The following is a 19,953-nucleotide window of genomic DNA, read 5'->3' on the forward strand; positions in this document are numbered from 1 at the left end:
TCCCTGATTTTAGTGGGATTGCTTCTAGCTTCTCACCATTTACTTTGATGTTGGATACTGTTTTGCTGTAGATTGCTTTTTATCATATTTAGGTATGGGCCTTGAATTCCTGATCTTTCCAAGCTTTTATCATGAATGGGTGTTGGATTTTGTCAAATGCTTTCTCAGCATCTAACGAGATGATAATGTGGTTTATGTCTTTGAGTTTGTTTTTATAATGGATTACGTTGATGATTTCCGTATATTAAATCATCCCTGCATCCCTGGAATGAAACCTACTTGGTCAGGATGGGTGATTGTTTTGATGTGTTCTTGGATTCAGTTAGTGAGAATTTTATTGAGTATTTTGCATCGATATTCATAAGGGAAATTCGTCTGAAGTTCTCTATCTTTGTTGGGTCTTTCTGTGGTTTAGGTATCAGAGTAATTGTGGCTTCATAGAATGAGTTGGGTAGAGTACATCTGCTTCTATTTTGTGGAATAGTTTGTGAAGAACTGGAATTAATTTTTCTTTGAAGGTCTGATAGAACTCTGCCCTAAACCCATCTGGTCCTGGGCTTTTTTTGGTTGGGAGACTATTAATGACTGCTTCTATCTTTAGGGGATATAGGACTGTTTAGATCATTAACCATTTCTGAACTAATATCTATGTGATTTAGAAATGGTTTCGTGAATGGATTAGTTGCAGATTGTTCTCCACACATGTATAGGCAAGATTCCACAGAAGTATACCTTAATACAACATATTATAATGTGTATTGACGAAATGATGAATGAAAGCCTTTGGATAGCTGAGAGTCATGAGCTTGGTTTGAGACACACTCTTCCTTGGTAAATGCTGGAGCTGGGGTACATCAGCTTTGAAAGAAATCCTTGGGTATGATTCTTAGGCATATCTAAAATGAAGAACATCAATACAGTTTGCTGAAAATATATAATTCGTGTATCAAATAATTAATCCAGGAGTTTCTGGGGTGAGCCCTGGAAGCTATTTTCAAAGCTTATGGATAACTACAGTGCCTGCCTGTGCTTGGGAAGTCTGAATGCAAGTATTGAGTTTTTACTGCACAGATCATTTCGTCACCTTATCTGTGCTTTGCAGAAAAGCTTCAGAGCTCTTGAATGTGATGAATCACTTACTAAGTTTTATATGAACTCCAAGTGGCAAAAGTTGTATTTAAAGAAACAAGTACATGCATTTAATCACATTCTCCTGGCAGTGAAATATTGTTTGCCTCATACGGACTCAAGAGTCTTCTTACCTTGTTCATCTGCACAGCACTTCATGTTTGTGAACTTGGTGACTGTATCATTTAATGTGGGACATTTTAATTTGTATTTATTTTATTTATTCCCACTATTTTATTATTTTCCTCAAAAGAGGGAATCATTTCCACTTTCTCTTCATGACATCCAGCAGGATCAAGAACAATATTGAAAACAGAAGAGTGGATTATAAACATATACCACATGACCTCATACTCTTCAAATCATGAAACATAAGCCATTGTTGCCTTATAAGAGCAATGGTTAATTAGTTTCTCTATGTACTATTTATAAAGGAAGACAGTTTAATAAGGATGGCCATAAAAAGAAAACTAATTCTAAAGATAAATACCAGAATGTCCTTGTGTTGCCCATGTGCTAAACTATTAAGAGAAATTCAAACTAGCATGTTTCAGAAACAACATACATATGAAAATTCAACTCCTGTAAAACATAAAGTGATTCTTTTCTGAAAGACCAGATTAGGGAGGGAGTGGTAAGTTCAGGAGGCATGCAGAGGAGGTTTCTGGGATGCTTCTATGTTTTTATGACCCTACAAAATTCACTGTAGGAGTATGTCATTCCAACCCAATCACAGGACAGAAAAACACTGTCCTTTGACCTAGCCTTCAGACAACTGCAAAACTAAGTTTATGATTCTTTCAGGAATCTGTGATTCACTTTGGACAAATGAAAGGCCAACATAGATGTCAGGCTTTCTGAAACATAGCAGCCCACATTTCAGACCTCCAGCTGAGAAACCCTGATTTCCAGAATTCATCCTCAGGACAGCAAGACTCAGTTTCTCTCTCTCTCTTCTCTCTCTCTCTCTCTCTCTCTCTCTCTCTCTCTCTCTCTCTCTCTCTCTCTCTCTCTCTCTCTCTCTCTCTCTCTCTCCATCCCTGTCATACTGTCAAGAATGTCAGAATACATACCATACTTTCTTTTCCTCCTGGCTTTCTGAGGAAGCTGTATCATGTCACTTAGCTCTGGATGCCCTTGTGTGGCTCACACAATGAAGTCACAGGAAGGACTGAGGTTACTTGAGAAGACAGAAGGCATGGTGACTCTTTTATGATTCCTCCTCCTAGTGCTCCTCAGTGCATAGAGTCAATGCTTGGTTTTTACTTAAGTCCTCATCACTGCTTAACAGCAGTAACTGTTCTTTACAACTTCAGAAGAGCTCTTCATGAATGACTCACCTGCTTTTTAGTTCCTGCCTCAAGCTTTACTTCTAAGGAATCTGGGCTCATAAAATGTTTAAAAATGTTTAAAGGGGAGTTTTAAGAATTCTGTTATTGGTCTGTGTCCAGCTACAGTATCAAGTTTTTGCTGTAATAGCATTTTATTTCCCTTGAAAATATTACTACAAGGGATAGACTTAGTGCCAAAGTAAGAAGATAAAAGTTATTCATATTTCAATATTCCCAGAGTTCATCAGAAGTATCTGATCTTTACTTATCTTCAAAATTTGTGTGCTGTGTTATAGATGTGGGACCATTTCTCTAGCAAACTCTAGTCTACTCTCAGTTGAGACTTTTTCTGCCTGGCCTACTAATCAGTGTTGAAAATCCTTCATGAAGCCTCACCATACAATGAGAGTTTTCTAGCCCTTGGGATATAATAAAACCAGAATTGTGTAGACTTCTCAGGATGTTTCTGAACCTGCAGAACCTAGAATTGTCTGACACATAACACAATATAATTTTAAATTAAAAACAAGTAAACATGTATGAATGCTAGCAAACTGGAAGATGTATTATTTATCAGTGATTCATTATAAGTTTCAGTAAAATATGGACCCTTGCAATATTTCTTTGCAAGTGGGCAGTTGTTCTTCATTCCTAGACTCTGCCAGGTTGTTCTCTGGCACTGCTGTAAAGTGATGTTGAGACAGAAGTATAGCATTGCACTTGCTAAGATTTTTCATTCACATCCTTAGATTGTGTGATGATTATAGACATAAGCTGTGTCCCATTCACTGTCTGATTCCTGAAGCAAAGCGTGCTCTAGCAGTATAGAAAGCACATGTACCTCTCCAAGTGTGGGCTAAGGCTATGTCAGTTGAGACCAGGCTCTGGAACCCAACTTCTTATTAATGCTCAACATAGCACCCACTTTCCTCTAGGTTGAACCCCGCCCCCCTTCTATGGAGAGCCATAGCTCTGTCCTCTACTCAGGCTGCCCCCATTACTTAGAACAGCTCTGATGCCACATAGACATATCATATGTCACAATGTACTGGAGCCCTTGGTTGGTTTACAAGGCTTTCTTTCAGCCCTTGTTGATCTTCTCAAATGGATCTCACAAAACCACAGAAATGTTATCATCTCCTCTGCCTTAGACATTGTGAGTTAGAAATCAGTGACACGATGCCCGGAGCATAATTGACATTCAATAAAAGTTTCTAGAGTTTTTATAGTCAATATCCTGTAGCGGGAGTGAGCCAAGGGGGTGGGGGTGGGGGGAAGGCTTTTATTATTGCCTTCAGTCCAGAGCTTCACGCAAGAGGTTAAAGAAAAGCAGTGTGAGCCTGGGGTCATTGATTGGCAGTTAATGTAGATTTTTTAATTTTTATTTTATGTTTTTGTTTTGTCTGTATTCATGTTTGTAAACCTTATACATTATTGGTACCCATGGAAATGAAAAACGTGTCAGATCGCCTGGAACTTGAGTTATAGATAGTTGTAAGCTGCTATTTGGTGCTGAGAATTGAACCTGGGTCCTCTGAAAGAGAAATAAGTACCCTTAACGCTGAGCCATGTCCCCAGGGCCCCACTCACAGGTAATGTATAGAAATGTACAAATAGACTTAAGCCAGCATGAAGGATAAGATACTTGTAACTTGAAAGTCCACAATGTTGTGTTTTGTATGTTTTGTTGACATGATACTGATTAAGTTTCTCATATAGAAATGGATGCCATTTCTGAAGGAAATGATTAGGGCTGTGGTGAAGCCTGTGCTTTGGAAACTAGAAGGATAGGTTTTATCTTGACTTGAAGCTGGTTTACTTCTCCATCATCTTCTTCAAGGCATAGGACTTCAGGTTGTCTCAGACAGCAGGCACTGGCCAGAACCAATCTCCTTCTCAGAAGCTTCTGTGTCTGTCTGAAGACATGGCCCTTAGAAGTTGACAAGAGAGCAGCCCATGGTTAAGAGGACAAGATCTCACTGAGCAGTTACACACAGACTCTGCAGGAGAGGGCCATAGCCCTGTGGCCACTTCAGGAATTGTCTGTTTCAGGAAATAGCCAATGAAATGACCTCTGGATGCATGGCAGTGAAGCATCTCAAACCAAGGAACTCTTGTGTAACTCATAGGAATTTCAGTTAAAAGAGCAAAACCAAAACTATAAAGACAAATTTTAGACTTACAACCCAGGGAGTGTGGTTTGTGCTTTGTATTATTACTGAAAGAAATCAATTTACTCTGACTCTAATTTAAGCTTCAAGAAGACTGCCCAATCTCCTGGACTATAACCACTCAGTAGACAGGAATGTAAAGTACAATGGGACTAAGACCTAAGACTGGGTAACTTCACTACCTGTGCTATGCTGGGCAATCATGAAGTAGGAAGAGTGTGAAGAAATAGTTTTGTACACCAGTCTCTAGAGAAAGAAACAAATGCTGTGACTGGATGCCACTCATCATAAGAAGATGGCTTCAATTACATCTGATACTCTCAAAATGTGAGTCTAAGTCTTAGCTGATGAAGATGAGGCATGTGTCTTTGCACAGTTCACTGAATTTTCGAAGCTTCAACCTCAGGTTTAAGAAAAGTCTTTGGGTGAAAAGTCCATCACTTTCCCTTAACATTTAATAATTCTGAAGAACATTTCTTCATAATAAAGTTGTTTCTAATTAGTAAAACTTCTAGCTGTAAAGGCTTTCAGCACAGGATTTTGAGGGTGGAAAGTGTCCATGTTTCTCCCAATTAAATCTTTTCCAGTCAGGGTGCCATCACATACTTAGAAGCAGAACTGTAGGCTTCATGAAATATCATTACCACCTTTTAAGCATGCCCTCAAATGAAATATTTAAAATCTTTTTGAGGAACGGTAGGACCTATAGAGATGACTCAGTGTTTAAGCATAGGGCCATGCAGAGGGCCAATACAGGTTAAGTTCCTACTACATAGCAGCTCACAAACATTGATAACTCCAGATCCAGGGAATCTGTCTTCTGGAGTCCATGGTTACTGCATACATATGGTACACATAAGCATGTATAGGCACACATATTTACACAAAAATACACATATTTACAGAAAATAACAGACCTTTCTTTTTCAAAATGAAAGGAAAAATAACTTTGTAAAGTATGTTTATTCTCGGCAAATATGTCCTCTAATAATAACCACCCCCTTCTTAAGTGTTAGCAATAGTATAATTAATATAGAGTACTTGCTGTGTAGCTGGAAGAGTATTTAATGGTATAAAGCATTTAATCTCTGCAGCATCCTTATGAGGTTGGTTCTGAGCACTGAAATTTTACAGCTGAAGAAGCTGAGACTAAGAACTTGCTGGGAGATGTGTGACGTAGAATGGGTGAAGTCAAGTCAGTTTACTTTTGTCCAGTCAAATTTGGTACCAAGCCAATAATACAAAGAATTCAAATAGTCCAGAACTAAATTTAAGACGAGATACAGAAGTTTTAGTGTCTAGACATTTGCATGAGTCTGCCACTGCTATTTTCTGCAATTCATCAGTCAACTTGGCATTTGTAGACTGTCCTAAGAACTTTCAACAAGCAGAGCTCTCTCATTGAAAAGTCCCATTCACTGCAGCCTCCCTCCATCTCTGAGCCATTTGCTCAAGATATGTGAAAGATACTTGACATTCTGTCCAACTCTCAATCACAAACCCAGGCACAAATTCAGCCTCTGTCCCTCTTCATCCTTTCCCAATCTGCAATCTATATACAAGTCTATTGCCCATTAAGTAGAAATTTTACTAAATTCTCATTTCCAGTCCTTGTCCCTGTTCTCCCCATATAAAAGTCTCTTAGCTGCTGGTCATTCAGTAAATATTTATTCAGCATGTGCTGGATATCAGCCACTGTTACAGCTCTGGAGAGAAGAAAGATTTAATGGAATCTTTTCCAGTCCTGCCCTTGGGTTCATAATAATAATTATGAATAATAATTATAATAATCATGGGGCAAAGATAACTTGAGTCCATTCTATATGGCAACAAAGAACTTTTGTGTTATCCCTGGCCCCAGTTTCCAATTTTGCCTTCTCTGCTCTCTCTAGATCTGGTGAATTCTTCTCCCATCTTAGGCCCTCCTTACAGCTTAGGAGAGAAAGAAATTAAGATGTTAACAGAATTCACTTTCTGCATGAGACCTTACAGAAGAATTTTAGCATCTTCTTTACCATTTTATGAGCAGCAAATGTTCAGTAGTCATTTTAAACAATAAATTAAATGCCCTTTAAAATATCTCAAGTGCATTCTGGTCCTATCCCAGACATGTCAGCATTCCTGGCTTCATGCTAAATGTGATGTCAAGAAGCTGCCTGCCTGAGGCACACAGTTTCTACCCACATCCCAAGCCACACTGCCCAGGCTCTCATGTCACCGTGAGGTTATCATTTCTGACTTCTCAAAGCTTGTTCTTGTTACCAGTGGCCATCCATCTTCCCATGAGCTCCGTTTCTCTACTAGCTCACATTTGCCTGGATGGCTTAGAAGCAAAGATTATAGCTTTTTATAGACTACTCTATGTTGTCCTTTGTTTTTCTCGGAATCAAACTTTGTGCATAATAGATAAACCCTCTACCAAATCTAGCCCACATGATGTTCTTATTATCATTGCTATTTTGATCTTAACAGATATTTTCTTCCTTAATAAATACATCCTTTGAAAGGAAAATAATACAACCTTTGAAAATTATAAATTTTGTCAAGTGAGATGGCTCACATGTTCAAATATGTGTACATGTGAAATGGTTAAATGGAGATATCTTTACAAATTTGTACAGAGCCATACATACATATATACATACATGTAAATCTTTATGCATACATACATATAAAGCTTCCCACAGAAATCTTTAGTTTTATTACCAGAAAAATTCTTATTTTCTTTAATAAGCCAAGAAGAGAAGAAAGCATAAAAAAGAAAGACTAAGGCAGTATTATTTAGGAAAAGCTAAAATTGTCATATGATACAGAAATAGGGGAACAAATAAAGAGAAAATAAGTTTATAAATATGTAGGCTAGGGGTGGTAGCTCCCAAAGGTCAAAGAACCATCGTTCCTCCCTCCCTCCGTCCTCCCTTTGTTCGTTCGTTTGTTCGTTCGTTCGTTCCTTCGTTCCTTCCTTCCTTCCTTCCTTCCTTCCTTCCTTCCTTCCTTCCTTCCTTCCAAAATATTATATGCCATAAATTGAGAGAAAGAGAGAGAGAATAGCTCCTTTCAAAGATATTTAGGTAAAATTACTCTTTTTTTTTTTTTTTTAGCAATCTGTCATCTGATGCTCCATCTGACACATTTTTGGCAATGCCTCAAGCTGTTCTCCAAGGTAGGATTTGCCCCAGCAAAAGCATAAATCATGTATGATAAATAATCTTTTGTGTTTTTTTTAAAGGGTGTTTCCTTTGTTAACTTTCTATTGCTGTGCTAATGTACCAAGACCAAGACAACTCATAGAAAAAAGAGTTTGTTAGGGCTCACAGCTCCAGCAGGTTAGAGTCTATGGTCATTATGGTAGAGAACATGGCAACAGGCAGGCATGGCACTGGATTATTAACTAAGAGCTTACATCTAATACCAGCATGAGGTAGAGATAGAGATAACTCAGAATGGCATGAGCTTTTGAAACGTCAAAGCCCACTCTCAATGACATACCTCTTCCAACAAGGCCACACCTCCTAACTCTTCCCAAACAGTTCAATTAGCTAGGGACCAAGCATCCATACATGTGACCAGTGAGGGCCATTCTCTTTCAAATAGCACCAAAAACTTAGAATGGGTTACAGGTAAGTATTAGATGTTGAAGTCCTCAAAGAGTCAATACAAGTATAAAAGAAAGGTCTAAAGTATTATAAAAACATTGGGTAGCTCTGAGTGCAAGCTGAGAACTCTATTGCAAAAAGACCACAAGTTGTCAATGAGGTATCTTGGTCATGGCCTCACCTTTCTCTTTCCTTATTTCTTTCTAGAACTTTTTTCTCAGAACTATCTATTAGCACCCCAATGCTGTATCATGCCTCTGTGATGTTAACACTGTAACATTATAGAGCATATTGCTACATCAGCATTTTTGTTTGTTTGTTTTCCAGATAAGGTTTCATACGTAGCTTTGGCTGACCTGGAACTCATTCTGTAGCTCATGCTGGCCACAAACTCACAGAGATCTGACCACCTCTGCCTCTCGAGTGCTGGAATTAAGGGAATGTGCCACCACAATTCTGATATATTAGTACTTTTTAAATGTTATATCTGTTGTAGCTACAAGCATCTGAGAAACAAAGTTTTTTGAAATAGAGTTGATGTTTATAAAGAGATTTTCATACAAATGTAAAACATTAAGGTGTAGAGAAAGACATTTAAGAAAAAGGTAAGACCAAGAATATGGCTATTAGCTTCTTAAAGGAGAGCCACCTATATTTTAATAAGCATATTTTAATAAGTACATTTTAATAAGTGAGCCTCCCCTCCCCCCCCCCCCCCCCCCCCCCCCCCCCCCCCCCCGCTCACTCAATACTATTCCCTACACTTCAACAAGACTCCATGAGCTTTACCTAATGTTTGGCTCTTAGTCTCTGCATCTGTTTCCATCTACTGTTGCTGGAGAGAGTAGACAGAGACCTGTGATTGGGGAGGCCCCTGGGAGTCTATGGGGATGACCCTAGCTGAGACTTCTATCAGTGAGGGATATGGAAACTGATGGGGTCACCTCCTAAAGCCAGATGGAACTTCCAGTATAGGGAGAGAGACACAAACCCACCTACAAAACTTTCAACCCAAAATTTGGTTGAATAAAGATGGAACAAAGATTGAGGGAACGGCAAACCAATGACTGGTCCAACTTGAGACCCATCCCATGGAAGGGAGACAACCCCAGACATGATTAATGATAGTCTGCTGTGCTTTGCAGACAAATTAAGCTATTTATTTACTTTACACCCCAATGATTGCAGTTTCCTCTCCTGCCTTTCCTCCCATCCCCTCCCTCTCACCACCCTTTCCCAGATCCACCCTTCCTCCTCTTCTCCTCAGAAAAGGGGAGGCCTCCCATGGATATCACATAGCCTTGGTATATCAAGTTGCAGTAAGATTAGGCATATCTTCATAGATTGAGGCTAGACAAGGCAGCCCAGTTAGGGGAATGGAATCCAAAGGCGGGCAATGTAGTCAGAGCCAGCCCCTGCTCCCATTTTAGGAATTCCACGTGAAAACCAAGCTGCACAACTGTTATATTTGTGCAGAGGGACCACAACCATCCCAGGCATGCTCTCTGGTCGGCAGTTCAGTCTCTATAAGCCCCTATGGACCCAGGTTAGTTGATTCTGTAGGTATTCTTATAATCCCTTTGGCTCCTTCAATTTTTAATTTCTCTCATCTACTTGATACCCCAAGCTCCACTTAATGTTTAGCTGAGGTCTCTGCATTAGCTTTGATCAGTTGCTTGGTGAAGCATCTCTAATGACAGTTTTGCTAGGCTCCTGTCTACAAGTATACTATAATATCATTAATAGTGTCAGGGGTAGGCTTCATTTTATGTCATGGGTCTCATGGGTCTCAAAGTAAGCCAGTCACCGCCTGGTCCTTCCCTCAAATTCTGCTCCATCTTTTACCACTGCACATCTTGTAGGCAGGACATATTGTGGGTTGAATGTTTTGTGACTGGGTTGGTGTCCCATTCCCTTATGAAAGTTTTGCCTGATTACAGGAGATGACCAGTTCAGCCTCCATATCCCTCACTGCTAGAAGTCTTAGCTACAATCACCCTCATAGATTCCCAAGAATTCCAGGTTTCCTAGGTTTCTAGCTTGTCCCAGAGATGCTTCTCCCCATTCAGTGTTTTTATGGGACTTCTGAATGTGCGAACAAGGGTGTCCTGCCTTTTCTTGGGCTCTTGCTCTTATTTGTTTTGTCCTATGTGCATGTTTTTGTTTTATCACATTTTATTATAATCCCTTAGAAGCCTGTTTTCTAATGGGAGACAGAAAAGTGTGGCTTCAGATGGGAGAGAAAGTAGGGAGGAACTGGGAGCAGTGGAAGGAATGAAACCATAATAGGACATATGTGAGAAGAATAGAAAAAAATAGTAAGAAAAATTATACACACACACACACACTTTAAAAGGAAGTTCAAATAAGGCCATTGTGCTTCCAGTGCTCTCTTGTTACAGCCAATTTACAGAGTTGAAGTTTTTCTTAAGAGGTGGGCTTGCTGTAGGGTTTTTAACTGACCAATACCTTTCCCTACATGTGCGGGCCTTAAAAATTCGATGAGGGTGTCATTCCTAGAGCATTCAGCTGCTGGCCACATGCAATATAAGATGGAATCATACTGAGGATAAGTACCTCTTCACCATTTTAGAATGTTGTAAGACCTCTGTTTCCAGGGGAACCATGCAGTAAAATCACAATGAATGAGGGATATAAAAACAAAACAGAGCAAAACTAAACAAAACAAAAACCAAAGGATCTTACACCCAGTCTCCTTCTCTCTGGGTCTCTGTCTCTGTGTCTGTCACACACACACACACACACACACACACACACACACACACACACACACACATACACACCTACTCATCCACCTGCCTGTGTGTATTTTCTACAGACAGTATATCAGCCCAAGACTGAGAGATTTACAAAGGTCAGCTTGACTGTGAGCCAAGTACTCTCCTGTAGCAAGCTCAGGATATGACCACTTTCATGGCAGCAGGGTGTCTTGACATTATGAGGTAAATTGCCTCCTCTTGGCTACCAAGTGGTACCAGGAAAAAGTAATTTACCTTCTTCAGGTTACACACTCACAGAGAATAAAGCACTCACCTAGATGAGCAAATTGCTTTTCCTTACATTATGAGATGCCGCCCTGACACTGTGTTCCTGTGCCGCCCTGGTCCATCGGAGGGCTGACTTTCAGCAGTCAATTTTATGCACTTCTCCTCTCTTCAGTTAGAAAATGAACTTGGTGAAAAAAAGGTCCTGCTCTGAGTAAAAATCAACAGAGAACTGCTGGTTCTGTTAATCCTCAGATTTTGCCCCAGGAAGCAGGCTGTATCTCCCTCCACCAGAGAAAAAGATGCATTTCCAACAGGATGCAGAACAGCTGTATTCAGCAGCCCGATTTGCAGACAGCTAAGTAAAGCCAGAGCATGAACACTTGCAGTGGTATTTTTTACAACTTGCAAAAACTGCTTTCCTGAGTCCCAAGGCATTAGACTAAATACGAACTGGGCACAGCTCTGTGTCCCTATTAGAGAACAAGGAGATGACCACTTCCAGGAAACTCACAAGCATTTTTCACTTACAAGTGAATCCTTTTATGCCCTCAAAAACTCAATTTCGTAAATTATCCCTCATGTTTTCCAAGGGTTAATGTGACCCTCCTCTTCTTGGTGACTCACTGTCTCTTCATCCTCAGAGACAGGTGTGCCATGGGTTTGATTGTATCAAAAATAAGCATTCACTCAGCATTGAATGTTTACAGAATTAAAAGCAGGAGAAAATCTAAGACATATATCAAGATGGGCAGGTACAAAAATACACAAGGGTGTCCTGACCTGTCACAGTTTTCATGGAAGAATTAACTTCAAAAGTCAGAGATTTTTGTGGTTTGTTTTGTTTTCTGGGAACACTGCTCTATGAACTAAGAGAAATAAAACAGACACAAGACTTCCTAAGAATAATTACTCTTTAATATTAATTTGCCCCTAAGCTTTACTTTTCAATAAGTTCCAAGTTGGTATCCATATGAAAATTGGCATTTTAAAACTGACAGATGCAGTGTTTACGTTGTGAATTGCTTCTAACCCAGAGACACCTTACACTAGGGCAGTCTTTCTAAGCAGTAGAAAGCATGCTTTTTTGAGAAGTAGTGAATTTAATAGTGTGCTCTCCATGTAGTCCCAGGAACAGTAGATTCTCTCAAGTCTCTGTGAGGAACAGCAGTGCAGAAGCAAAAGGGGCCACAGAAAGGACTGTGGGCAAATGTGCAGTTACTAATGGTGTCTATCTTTCTGTTTGGTCATCACAGAGAAGCAATATCAACACAGTAAGTTAGCTGTTGAATGTTGGACTCCAAAATACAGTACATGTAATATTAGATATAAAAAGGAGAAAGAAGGTAGAGGAGAAAGGGAAAAGAGGGAGTGGACCAAGAGGCAGGTGAGCAGAGAGACAAAAAGAGAGGCATGGAGAAAGAAGAAAACAGAATGAGAAGATATGCACCACAGCAAGAAGGGTTACCCCAAAGTTCAAGTCTGCAGTGTACTCTTCCTCCTTTGGAAAGACTGAAGCATGGCCTCCCTTTCTTCACACGCACAGAAACCAAGTCTGGCTTGTGTTTCCCCCTTGCCCTCCTTCTCCTACCTCTGTAGAATTTTGCTGCATGAAACAAAATGTAGAAGCATTGTGTGTTCTGTAAATATGCTTCATGCTTCTTCTTCCTCAGTGTATCTGGAATTTTATGTATTTGCCCTTTTATTCATTTACTCATATATTTATGGGATGACCATTATCTTCTGTAAATTGTATCATACAGTAGGGCTGCACACTGGAGAAGATATTGGTGTCATTTTTCAATATGGAAAAAAGTGCCTGAAGATAGGTTTATGGTGTGAGTACACAAATTGGCAAAGGCAGAAAAAGGAGGACACATTTTTACATTTTTATTTTAAAGGTATAATTTTTTAAACTGTGTAAGAGTTTTTAACTTCTGTTTTATTTATTCTTTTCACCCCTTCCCACAAATATGTCAGAAAGCTACTTGCCAGAGTTGATTTCCTTCTACCATAGGGGTCCCAGGGAGGAAACTCAAGTTGACAGAACTGGCAGTTAAACTTCTTCATCCTTTGAGACATCTCACTGGCCTTGGAAAAAAACTGCAAAAGGACAGAAAGAACAAAATTTAGTCTGAGAAAGAAAAAGTAAACAAAAAGTTGCATACAGATGAAGGACAGATCAGGCATGCTCCTGGGAAAACAGTCCAAGTCTCTTAGAGTCAAGAATCATCTGAAAGAGAAAGCCCTTCATTTGCCACCTCAGTGGCAGGTGTGCAGTGGGCTGACACAGGCATGGTGAAAGGCTTTGGATAGACTAGTCCAAGCTGTTGACAAATCAGTAACCTCATGTCTAGGAGTTAGGTAGGCAGTCTGACTGTGTGCACTCACTTTGTCAATGCTTCTATGTCAATTTATCTATGTGTGAGCCAACATGGGGACACTCTTGAGAGGCCCTCCCCATACAAATGTGAGCACTCAGTGGGTGCTGAAATAAAGTGAGGAGCAAACGTGGAGAGAATAGCTGCTTTTCTATGTGGGGTAGACATGTTTACAGTGAGCCTTTGCTAATCTTGGTAGTTTCTGATATCACTTTTATGAATAGAAAAACTTGAGTTTTTAAATTCCAAACGTGTAAACTGCTTGTACATTTGCATCCCCGGTGTGTACCATCATTATGTTCATCTCTGGGAAAACAAAGAAACAAAGCATGGCTTCTTTTATCAAGGAAATCAATATGCCAACATGTGCCAACCATGAACAAGTGACTTATGCAAGTAACACACAGTGAGTAGAAGGGAAATAGAAATCATTTTTCAAATTGTGAACCTGTATTTTTCTTGTCCCATCATACCATGGAAATAAATGGCTTCTTTTCATTGTTTCCCTTAACAATACTGAACTAAAGTGGTGGGAAGGTACACTAACATATTTCTTTATGTTTTCTGAGCCTGGTTTTATAGTTTTGGTCTGAGTACCAATCAAGTTACAGAATTCAACAGCATATAAATGGCTTCAGCAAACAATTCTATAAGACAACAATAATTTCATAAACCCAAATTTACAGTTACAGAATCCTCTATGATGGTGACTTCCATGATATTTCTGTTTCTACTTTCATTTGCCTCCTTCCATAGTTAAACATGTGGTTGGCACTGTGTTTGATACAAAAGACCTGTGTCAAAGAGGAAGCAAAGAAGTGCACATTGGTGAGATTTCTGTGTCTTTAAAAGGCAAAGTGAGGTCTGTATGTGGACAAAATATTTACCAGAATGTTGTTTCTCAGCTCAGCCCCATTCACCCCTAAAAGAAGGGACTGTGGAACAGGCAGTATGCTAACTTCTACCTGATTCCAGAAGAATTACTGGGAGAAGACAAATGCCTAAGTTTTTCATATCCAGCTTCAAGGTCATAATGGAAAGAAAATTCCCATTGCCTACATGTCTCTAGGAACATGGCAAGCCCTTTTCATTAGGTCTAAATAATAAGTCACACAAAATATTATGAGTACCCCAAATTTTACATAAAATTGACCAACATCTTAAATTCAGAACCATATGGGAAATTTCACAGCTTAGTTGTAGTGCTTAGTATATTCATTCTAAAATATATGTGTAGATAATTGTTTACCATGACATAGGTACTCATGACTGGTGAACCAAATAAAATATACTCAATAAATCAGTATTTACATAATGAAGGGTAATGAAAAAAAGATAATATGTATACATTTATCTATCATGTAAAATAGAAAAAATGGCATTGGCTTCAACTCATAGCATCCCTTAAAGGAACATAAAGCTGCCTTTGTCTTATAGTTTCCAACCACATCTCCTTGTTTCACTATAACTGGTCTGCAGGGCACTTGGAGGTGTTAGGCCAACATTTAAACACAAGATTTGCCAGAGAAATGCTCAGTCCCAGTGGCCTTGCTCCCCAGGCACAGTGCTGGGCTCCCTGCTGGCTGCCCACTGTAAAGGGGAGCCTTCTTCACCTGGTTTCTAAGGTCTCTGATCATTCCAAGAGTGTTCCATGATTGATCTGTCTTGTTCACATGAAATTGTGTGCTTAGGTAACAGCACATGTGCGCCCATTCCATCCTCAGTCTTTCTTCAGCCTTGGCCTCCCACAGCACATTCCCCCTTCTCCATGTGCAAAGCTAAGCACATCTTTCATAATGGGTATGACAGTGCCATGCTGTGCACCAAACACTGAATAAAGGGGGTGTTCATACCATAGGAATTGTCTTGGCTTTGATTGTGTCTGTTCATACCTGCAATTTCACAGACAATGAAATGAAAATTCACTAATTTTTTGCAAATTCATCAGTAAACTTAAATCCTGAGATAGCAGGACACTAACTGTTTTGTGGTATTTTGGTGATTTGTATTCTATTTTATTTATAAGTTAATTAAATTTATTCTGATATTTTCATACATAGATAAAATTCATTCTAATTACTTTCAAATCTTTCTACATCTTATTTCTGTTTCACACCATCCATAATCTCTTCTCCTTACAAACCACTTTTGACATGAGTGAATTTTTGTTTTATTATATGACCCAACAATTCTAGCAAGGGTGTCAATGTGACCATGAGTTTGGAACTGTCCACTGAAGCCTGGTAGACTCATAATTTGATGTATAAATGAAGACCATGACTCCTGGCATCCTAATCATCTACTGAAAGCTAGTACTTAGCTGGGGACTATTCCCTGCCCCCTGAATTTAGCAGAAATAAATAAGATTTTACTTTTATGATCATGAAATCTCATGTAAAGAAAAGGGAGACTGACATTTGACAGCCATCCTTTTTTCAGAATGCTCCCTGTATTGTGAAGGGGTTGTACACCCACTTTTCCTGTGAAGGGTCCCGTGCTGCTCTGGATCATGCAGTCTCAGTAACCTGATGAATTTCATGAGGCGTGTTCTTGTTTCAAAAAAAAAATGCTCCTATCCTGAAATGCAGTACAACATTCCCAGCATTAGCCACTAACATTTTGGGGGCTGTGGAATACTGACTTTCTAGCAGAAGAGATATGTCAATAGATACCTAGCACCCTGTGTTTGCTGCTGGCTTATTCTGTCTTACCACAGAGGGATGTTTGGTAAACACTCACTGCTCCTCCCTGTAGATGCTCTTCTGTGGACTTGGGTTGGTGTTTCTCAAACAGACATGCACTGAGAAGTGTTTCAACATTTCCCATGCTGTGTGTTAAATGTGCCAGATGACCTCTCGTTTTTGTCTTACAAGTTCACAGTGACTTCACATTTTGTAATTGGATGAAGCCAGTGGTGTGAGCCATGGCTGTGATGACCCACATCATAAAGATTTCATCTCTTTAATGAAAACAGATTGTTACATGTGTGACCAAGTGTGATTTCTAGCTCTGCACTTGTCAAATATTTCTAGGAAATTAGTTCACAAATCAGAAAACATCTGCAATCTGACTCAATGCCTCAGGTTGATATTTAGAATCCATGGCCACCACAACCCCACTTGGCTTGATTCCTGTATAGACTCTGTTCCCCACTTTTCTTATGTGAGCTCCAGACACTGGCAGAACAAGACATGTCATTTCCCCATTTAATTTCTTCTTTCTGTGAACACTCTCCTCTCCTCAGTTCCACTATTCCTTCTTTAGATTTTGGTTATTATTTATCATTCCTGTGCTTGTGGGCTCTGTGTGTGAGAGAAAGGGGGGAGGGAGAGAGAGAGAGGGAGAGAGAGAGAGAGAGAGAGAGAGAGAGAGAGAGAGAGAGAGAGAGAGAGAGAGAATAAGGGCATATTTGTACAACGGCATATGTGTAGAGTTCAGAGGACGACTTCAGGATTTGTCTCTCTCCACTGAGAAATCTGGGAATTGAACTCAGGTTAACAGGCTCAAGCTTGTAGAATCAGGGCTTTTTATTTATAAATCCATGTTTCCAGCCTCTCTCTATTACTCACACCCAAAGCTTCTTCATATATTCGTCTGTCTTATTACTTACAATATTGCTTTAATTTCCATATTTGTCTAAGTATGTGGACAACATCTGCATAAATTAATCTTTCTAGCAAGAAAATGTGGCTAGGTAGGTAGTCAGCTCTTATCAGTGTAAGAGATCACTGGGAATGGCAGCTTGGGGAAAAAAAGAACTGAAGTTGCAGGATTTGAGTATCTGTCACAAGAATGGCATCTGTGCAACATATCTGGCCCTGGGTGGAGACGTGACATTTTGAGCTACATGGAAGGTCATAAGAAAGATTATTATCTAGCCAAAAGCATTATGATAAAGTATGACATAGCAATGTCTCCTCCCTTACCAGTTAATCCAATGTTTTGTCAATCATTTGGGCATGAAAATGCCTTTTGGGGAAAACTGTCTGTTATAGAGACTTTAGTATAACCCCTGTTTAAGATGTTGACAGAGCAGCAGATGATCTGATCATTTCCCTTTCTTACACCATTGAGACTGATCCACCTTAATAAACTCCATTTAACTCCCACTCTACACTCTGTGGGCTTCTTCCAAACTCTTTTAATGACAACCACAAGGAATGGGGATCCAAGGGAAACACCAGGAGATATTCCACTCACATCTGTTGGTGTTAGCATTGGACATCCCATTTTTTATATTGTATGAACTCCTCTTTTGTGCTGAAACCATAGACTTCCTCACTCTTTTATGGTTACAGGTTCCCTCTTAAGTGCATGTCTTCATCTATCTATGAGATCACCGTTACTTTCCTGTTTTCAGAATACATAATCTCCAGAGATTTACTCTCATTCCTTTGTGTTTCTGTCTCTTGTTACCTAATTTATACATGACTTTTGAAAAAAAAAAATAAAGAGGTAACTATGCCTGCAGTGTTTGAATAGGTTTGGCCCCTATGGACTTATGTGTTGGAATGCTTGGCCCATAGGGAAAGACATTACTGAGAGTTGTCCTAGTTGTAATAGATGTGGCCTTGTTGGAGGAAGGTTGTCACTGTGAGGATGGACTTTGAGGTCCTATGCTTAAGCTGTGCCCAGGGTAGAAGAGACCCTCTTCCTGGCTGCCTGCAGAATAGATGGTCTCTCCTGATTGCCTTCAGATCATGATGTAAAATCTTGGCTCCTCTAACACAATGTCTACCTGCTCACTGCCAATGTTTTCTGCCATGATAATAATGAACTTAACCTCTAAAACTAAGTCAGCCCCCATTAAATATTGTCCTTTATAAGAGCTGCCTTGGTTATGATGTTTCTTCACAGCAATGGAAACCCAACCTAAGACAGAAGTTGGTACCAGAAGTGGGGTATCACTGTGAAAGGCCTGACCATGATTTTGTTTGGAGGAATGTGGATTTGGGGAATTAGGATTAGAAAAGCAGTAGAATGTTTAAAGTGGGACTTAAGGACCCATTCTGGTAGGACTATGGAAGACAGTTTTACTGAGGATGATTTGAACTGTAGTGGTCTGACTCAAGAGATTTCAGAGGAGAAGAATTTTAGTATTTTGCCTAGAGATAGATTTTGTGATATTTTGGTGAAGAATGTGGTTGCTTTTTGCTCTTGTGTGACGTCTGCCTGAGGCTAAGGTGAGGAGATTCAGGTTAATTGCATTAACAAAGAAGTTTTTAAAAACCTAGCATAGGCTTTATCCTCTGGTTACTCTTACAGAGAACATTTTGATCAAGTGTAACACTCTTAGAAAGGAAACAAATACAAAGTGTATGGTTTAAGGAGTAAAGGGGCATCAGGAGCTAAATCATCAGTTTAAGACTATTAAATAAAATTAAGGGAGGGATGATCTGAAGACAAGATCCCATCCAACTAAGCTTATGGTTTATGCATTTGCAGTAGTTATATTATGTTTGACATTTTTATTACCTGGTAATTGTTTTCATTTGGTCTTTTAATCAGAAATGAACTCCAGAAATTGAAGGCATAGGCTTTTAATCTGGATACTGAGGAATAGTGACCATGAAAAGCTTAGATGTAGACATGGTGCTATACACCTTTAATCCCAGCTTAGGAGACAGAGAAGCAAGTCTCTGAGTTCAAGGCCAGCTTGGTAAAGAGCAAGTTCCAAATAGAGAAAAGCTTAGGACAGGGCATGCTGGTACAAACCTTTAATTCCAGAACTCAGGAGATAGGCATGAAGATCTTTGAGTTAAACAGTTTACAGAACACGTGCAACCAAGTTTAGGTGGTGAAGGACACAATAGAACAGGGGGACCATGTTACAGGACCAGAAAGCAACAGAGCTCAACAGCTTTGGTCATGTGGCTCTGGCTTTAGGGTCAACACTAGGAGATGTTACTAGGACAATAGTTACTGGTTAGCTTGAGCTAAGAAATTAGCAATGATTCCAGTATCGCTGAGGTAAAATCTTCAGGAATTTTTTCTGAGAGCACAAAGAAGTTGTGCTCCAGAGATAACCAAGGTTGTACCTCATGTTGTAGCAGGACTTGGTAATGTGTAATGGGCCCCCAGATGGTACTGGTTTGGAGAGAAACTCAGACGGTACTGTGAGAGGACAGGTAAGGCCATTGGTAAATGTGCAGTCTCAGTTGCAGTTGATGATCAAGGACTGAAGGAGCAATACAAAGTAGTCAAGACTTGAAACCATAAAGAGAGCCTATGAGACATTATTGATGAAGCCCAGTTAGAGTGGAAGACTATCCTGAGCTTTTGTCCCCGCCGGCAAGAACACACTCAGGACAACCGGAATCTTCTGCGGCAAAGCTTTATTG

General features: G+C 39.7%; 1 long non-coding RNA gene across 1 annotated transcript in view; it reads right to left on the reverse strand.

Moving 5' to 3' along the window:
• LOC110301687 overlaps positions 1–2,455 on the reverse strand; it is a 91,529-nt gene extending 89,074 nt beyond the window's left edge. The window contains exon 1 of the long non-coding RNA XR_002378732.1: positions 2,202–2,455. This is a non-coding gene — a long non-coding RNA (uncharacterized LOC110301687). The remainder of the gene's footprint in view (positions 1–2,201) is intronic.
• Positions 2,456–19,953: the final 17,498 nt, after the last annotated feature.

This window comes from Mus caroli, chromosome 9, assembly GCF_900094665.2.
Source record: "Mus caroli chromosome 9, CAROLI_EIJ_v1.1, whole genome shotgun sequence".
Taxonomy (NCBI): domain Eukaryota; kingdom Metazoa; phylum Chordata; class Mammalia; order Rodentia; family Muridae; genus Mus; species Mus caroli.